A 6,342-nucleotide genomic window follows, 5' to 3' on the forward strand; every position below is an offset into this window, starting at 1 on the left:
TCTCTCTCTCTCTCTCTCTCTCTCTCTCTCTCTCTCTCTCTCTCTCTCTCTCTCTCTCTATCTATCTCGCTTTTTCTCCGCGACAGGTCACGACGTTGCTAATATTTTGATACGAGCTTAGTTACGTTACAATGCGACCGACTCGTTCAGGACGAAAACAAACGACGCACAATCCGGCCTCGTTCCCCTCGTGCCCTCTCTCGAGCAACTGCGTTTATTTTTCTTGAAAACGTATCAGCCGCATTTCCTTCCTCATTGTCTGGCTTAAAGAAATAAATCCGCCGTCTCGTTTCCTCTCCGACGAAGCTTGCCCTCTCCTACACCTTTCCCGGGATCGCCGGGACAGCGTGCACGCGTTGTGTTCCTCGCGCGTTTCCAATTTGTCGGAATGTGCAGTTTGCAAAGACACGAAATAAAGGAGCACGCTTCATTGAATCGCACACTCGCGCGCGCCATCATTACTATCACAGGTGGCTTTCTGACCTTCGTTACGGTTGACAGCGCGGGGCGGCGGAGTAGCGAAGATAATGGCCATAGAGAGGAGTAAACGGTGGAAGAGCACCGGTTTTCTCGTGGGCGGGTAACGCGGCTAATTCCGACTGTTTGGTTAGCAAGCATTTAAGGTTTGTCTTGGCTGTTGCCTCGTGTCTTTTAGACAGCCGATCTGTGTTCCGACCAAATGAAACGGAAGCTAAACGCTCCTGACGAGGTGACGAGCTGACGAGGTGACTCGGTCGGTCGCGTCCGCATCCGCGGCCCGCGCGATTAACATGCCACGCACGACGGAAGATGCACGACGAGAGTGTGAAAACTCGTTAATGTTATCGATCCGCTCGTACCACTCCGCAGCACTTCCTCCGCAGCAGTTCATACTGCTTGGAAGAAACTGGCGGTCAAGGATATATTTTCCTTTTCTTTCCCTTTCATCCGCCCGATCTGTTTGCAACTTGGCCAACAAGCCATCCACACTATTTTCCGCGAACACTGTCACAGCGCGCGCGCGCGCGCGCGCGCTGTTAATATTAAAAGTCCCCGCCGACTCCAATAGCGGAATGTATTTTTTTTAACAGTCAGGATTTAAATAGTAAATAAATAGCGTACAATACATCTCGCACAATGAATTTATCCCGTCCTGAACGGCGCGAAAAACGTAGCGGCGCGTGGGCGTAAACAAGTAAAAGTTAACAAAACAATCCACACGTCAGCTCGCGCCACGCGTTAAAATGTCGAGAGCAGTCGGAGAGCAGTCGGAGAGAGCCTGCGACATGACTGTTCGCGTGTATTATCCAAGTGTAGCTAAACGCGCGTAAAAAACGGCCGTTTCGCAAATTAGGCGGGCAATATGATAGTGGTGGTATATTTTGGCATCCCGTCCGTCCGTATCAGCGGCTCTTAATATCACTGTTTGCCATCAACACACATCCGTGTTTTTATTGTCCATTTTCGTCCATTGACACGTTTTTTCATGCAAACACCGCTAAAGATTTTTTTTCATGGCGCTTCGCACTTGGTGAAATTTTGCTTTTAATTTACGCACATTATTTTGCAGATCAATGCAGCTGACGAAAATATTAACTGGTTTCGATAAATGCGACGCGCGAAACACGGGGGCACCCCAGATAAAAACGCCGACTTACGAAATTTCCATTAAATCCATATAGTCGGATGCATTAATTGACTGTCAAGATGACACGTTGTCATTAATAAATTACACTATTTTACAAGGTTTTGTAGCACTTGGAGTATTTGGAGCACTGTTTCTTGAGTGATTTCCAACGCTGAGCGAATCTTTCTGCCATCGAAATATTTTCATCAGGCCCTCTCTCTTCGAGAGAGATGTACGAAAAGTCACTTTTACGATATACTGCGAATTTTTATCATAAATATAGAAAACAAATTGTTGAGTATTAAATTGTTTTTCTTTTTCATATAACATCTTGGATCGCTTTCGCATATTGGCGCATACAGCAGCAGCCGGCTAGCATATTTTCCCGATATCATCCCAATATCACTATCGTGATTTGCAGGTATACCAAACATAAGGCAAATAAACTTTCTCGTCCATTTACGCCAAATGGCTCTGCAACTAACAACGCAAAAAACAAACGCAGTGCCCATTGTTTATCTTGGTTTACCGATCGCGAAACCAAAGTAATATAAATACACGAATTTCAGCGATCCTATGATTATGCAACTCCTTCTTCCAACAATATATTGCCTACAAATACAACAGTTTGGATCAGTTTTACACTCTTTTTTTTTATGCGATAATATTAAAAAAAAAAAAAAAACACATTCGCACGGTATTTTCCTAGACAAATGGTGATACAATACAATGACACTGTAAGGCAAACCGCTGTCAATTTGTTATATCTAAAAAATTCGACCTGATGGAATTTTCCTGGCGGCAGACGCAACGTCCCAAAATTAAAAAATTTCCGTTAAAAAAATTCCTGCACTAGGAAAAGTAATAGTATTTGTCAACTAGCGTTATTAACGTTGAATTATAAAGACATTTTTTCCGAGTTAAATGCCTACATATGTCAGATTCACGTTTTTAACATATTTACTACTTAAAATACTAATTGCATATTGTATTAAATGTTATATATTTTTGTCTTTTACGGTGAATGTATTGAAACAAAAATTTTGAAAAAAAACTCATATTATAAATTTAGTAAAATAAATAAATTATTTTTTGTTCTTTCATATTTTCATCCTGTCCGCTATACTAGATGATCGATTTTATCAATTTTAACAGCAATTTTTCTAACAGCGACCTCGAAAACCCCCACAAATATATTCGTTACAATCGACTTATTAGTTAATGCTTTTGGGCCCACTTGTGCAACTGCTGGGGTTAAACGGCTTTCTCTTATGATCCTCAAACTTTTGAGATTAGTTACTGGAGAAGCGCGAAAACGGTTGTCGTTTATTCATCGAAAAGTGGTCACGCCTAGCGGAAATCCACAAATGCGAATTACACTGTACGAATTTCGCTAAATCCGACTCGACTCACTCGAGATTATAATCTGATAATTACTGGCTGATTGACGACGGAATGCAAATTGCCACGCGGAGAGACGATAAGACTCGCTTGTTATCGGAAACTCTCTGCGGACGCACGGCTGCGGCACGACCAGGAGCAGGAAAGCCGAAGGGAGGAACGTGCTCTTGTGTCGACGGTGTTTGTTCAGCCGCAACTTCTCTAAATCTTTTGTGCGCCACGCGGAACACGCGGTGCGCGCGGTTACATACGTTTCCAAGTAGCTATCGCGTGCAACTACGAAAGTGCGCATAGCACTCGGGCGTCGGGAGACGTCGTCGAGACATTTTTCGCGATATGTCTCGCGAAAATGACGATATCGACCGCTAACGTGAAGCTGGGAATGAGAAAAAGCTTCATCCAGGAAGTCGCTACATTTGCCTCTATTCACATTTGACGAATACATTACGACGCAGTTCGATCGATCCTGAAAATGAATTCCTCGATCTACTATCACCAAAAGAACCGGCGCGAGAGAATCCGCCGGCGGCGACGCGATATCCGATGGGTCGTAATTCGACGCGGAAATAAGCGGCACAGAGAGAGAGAGAGAGAGAGAGAGAGAGAGAGAGAGAGAGAGACGAGTCACGTCGCGTTGGATAATGGCGTCGAGCTGAAAACGCGATGTGCGGAAACGATGCCTGTTGTTGTTTTATGGGGGACGCGGAGCGGCGGGAACGGTCGCCAACGTTAAACCGATTTGCACATCGGATGCACTCCCGATTCCTCGAACAGCGGACAATTTCACAGGCTGGATTCGCGCGCGCGCGTCCGTTCGCTCGGCCTTGCGTAGCGCGCAACAACACACTGTCTCCTCTCCAAGGAAACGATCGAATCGTTTGTATCGCGCAGGCAACCTGATCGGAAAGGCCCGTCGTTTTCCCCGTCGCGCTGACAAGTCGCAGCTTGCATCCGTCGCATCTCCGACGGCAAACGCCGGCCTTGACCGGTCAATCTCATCTCGTTTCGTTTTTCGCTTGTTGTACGCGCCAACGTCGCCGCGGTGGTCGCTGCTGCGACGTAGTCGAAAACATTTCAAATCGAACGATACGTATTTCGACCGCAATGGGAGGCAGAAAGGCGAAAAGTATTGCTCATCGACAACAAGGCGATAACAAGGCACGCGCGCGCGAGAGGCGCCGTAACGATTTTAATAAATTTGGCGCTGGGTAAGCTGCAACAACAGGGCGTATGAATTAAGGAGGGCCGCAACGGCGCTTGGATAAACATCTCGAATTAGGCGCCGAATTCTTTTCCATCCGTCTGACACGGCCAAGACTTTACGGCACGGCATGCCGCGGTTAATTTAGTCAGAAATTTTCGACCATTTCACACACACACACACACACACACACACACACACACACACACACACACACACACACACAGTGCCGGGAGAGGAATTGTCACACGCGCCTTGCGTTTCACTCGTATCGCGTTGCTTCTTTCACGTTACAACGCGAAAGAAGCACTCTTTGTGAATGCTTTACCGGCATTTGAAAAATTCCACAACATCGTTTTCCAAGAGACGCTTATTAAGCGTCGCGCGATCAACAGACACGCGCGCGTTAATAATCGACCGAACAAAAAATATTACCAAAGACATGTACATTTCGTGCGTGACCAAGAGGATTATCTCCGCATTAGATGGAGACGGACCACCGTGATCGAAGTTTGTGAAAATACGCGTCACGCGTGTCTTCTTACATTTCGAACCGTGAAAACGCTACCATTCGGCTCGAATACGAAGCTCGCGGAATCCGGTCATAATATAAAATCTCCGACAGGAATGTACTTTACGTCCGATCGAATGGAGTTCTCGCTGCGTCGTCGTATTATGTTTGAATTTAGTGGGACGAAGGAGAAGAAGGCGCGCGCGAAAACCGATCGTTTTGACATAAAGGAAAAGTCCCGATCGATACGCACCTGTTCCATATCGCGGGCTTACGCCGACATACAAAGGAAAAGAAGGGAAAGCTCCTTGGATGCGTGTCGCTGCAGTGACGTCGACAAAGGTTTGCGTCAATAAGAGAGATGCGGCGGATTGTCGTGTCTTCGAATTGGCTATTCTGCTCTATTAAAGTGGATCACAGTAAAAAATTTCCCGACTGAATCAGTGTAAAAGCAGTGCGATAATCGGTCAATATATTCACTGATTTCCAATGAAAACTCGATTACTTTACTGCTCGTAATTATCATATATCTCGCTGATTCGTGGAAGTAAAAAGTCTGTACTGTGAAAGTCTGTAGTACACAAATTCGTTGTACGAAATTCAACTTTTTGCACTCGTGACGATAAAATTAACGGCTCTCGATGCAATTTACGTGCAACGGCACTGTCTGCGCTACTTATTAATTGATTTTATTGATCGCAATGCTGCACTTATAACTGAATCATTAGTTACAGCATTGCAATGAGAAATATACTGATTGTACTTTACAGAGCGCTCCATCAGAAAGAGCGTGCAGCGATGCGCGAGAAAAGCAGGGGAAATTTGGTGCCGTCAGACTATCAGTACAAATTAGGCTGCGTCGAATGGGAACAATTGTCGGTATGCTAAACGTGTTGTAGTCGTTGGTTACGCTTCCGCGTAGATCCGCGAAAGCACCACGGCGTCCATGTTCGTTTTTCACCTGACGGAGCGGTCTCTTTTTCAGGGCCCACGTCAGCGGCAGGTGTAGCGAGCGCCCTCGCGTACCCCGGCTATATTATTTCTGTCAACTATCCGCGTGTTTATCCGCATACATATTTGACGAACTCGTTCCTTCTCGGAGCCCGGAGCAAGGATACGCCCGAAGAACCGATCTCATCCGAGTGAGATGACATTTAGGCTGTGCACTGCCTACGTATACCTAAACGTGTTCATTGCGCGCTACCTGTCTACATTTTTTCCACTCACCTACCTTTACATCAGTCCCAACGCGGTGTCAACTTTTGTCTCCATAAGTCAGGTCAGGCCCATTATTAACCTATTAAGAGTTTTTCAGTGCCGTGTGTCCGATGTCACGCTGAGAACGCGTCTTGACCGCACGGTTGTGTATATATACATATACGGAGTGTTAAAGAAAAGCATTCATATAGTGGATAATGCATACTATACCGAGTAAAAAAGGTCCTACTAAACACAGATTGAGAACTCAGTTGTTTCTGGGATATAAACAATTTTGCATATTGGTATTATGATTAACACTTATTCTACATATCTCCTACATATCACATGCGGCGTGAAAAGAGAGGATAACCCTTCTAAATCTTTCATGTTCTCTCTCTCTCTCTCTCTCTCTCTCCCTCTCTC

The 6,342-nt window shown here is 45.5% G+C and overlaps 1 long non-coding RNA gene across 2 annotated transcripts in view; it reads left to right on the forward strand.

Moving 5' to 3' along the window:
* LOC116840531 overlaps positions 1-2,328 on the forward strand; it is an 8,363-nt gene extending 6,035 nt beyond the window's left edge. The window contains exons 2-3 of one of the 2 annotated variants that reach the window (XR_004377374.1): positions 1,550-1,838; positions 1,969-2,328. This is a non-coding gene — a long non-coding RNA (uncharacterized LOC116840531). Of the gene's footprint in view, positions 1-1,549 lie in introns of both variants that reach the window. The other variant, XR_004377373.1, reaches the window with a different exon arrangement.
* The last annotated feature ends 4,014 nt before the right edge of the window (positions 2,329-6,342 follow it).

Source organism: Odontomachus brunneus, unplaced genomic scaffold, assembly GCF_010583005.1.
Source record: "Odontomachus brunneus isolate Ranch 3 - 2012 unplaced genomic scaffold, Obru_v1 Obru_scaffold_010, whole genome shotgun sequence".
Taxonomy (NCBI): domain Eukaryota; kingdom Metazoa; phylum Arthropoda; class Insecta; order Hymenoptera; family Formicidae; genus Odontomachus; species Odontomachus brunneus.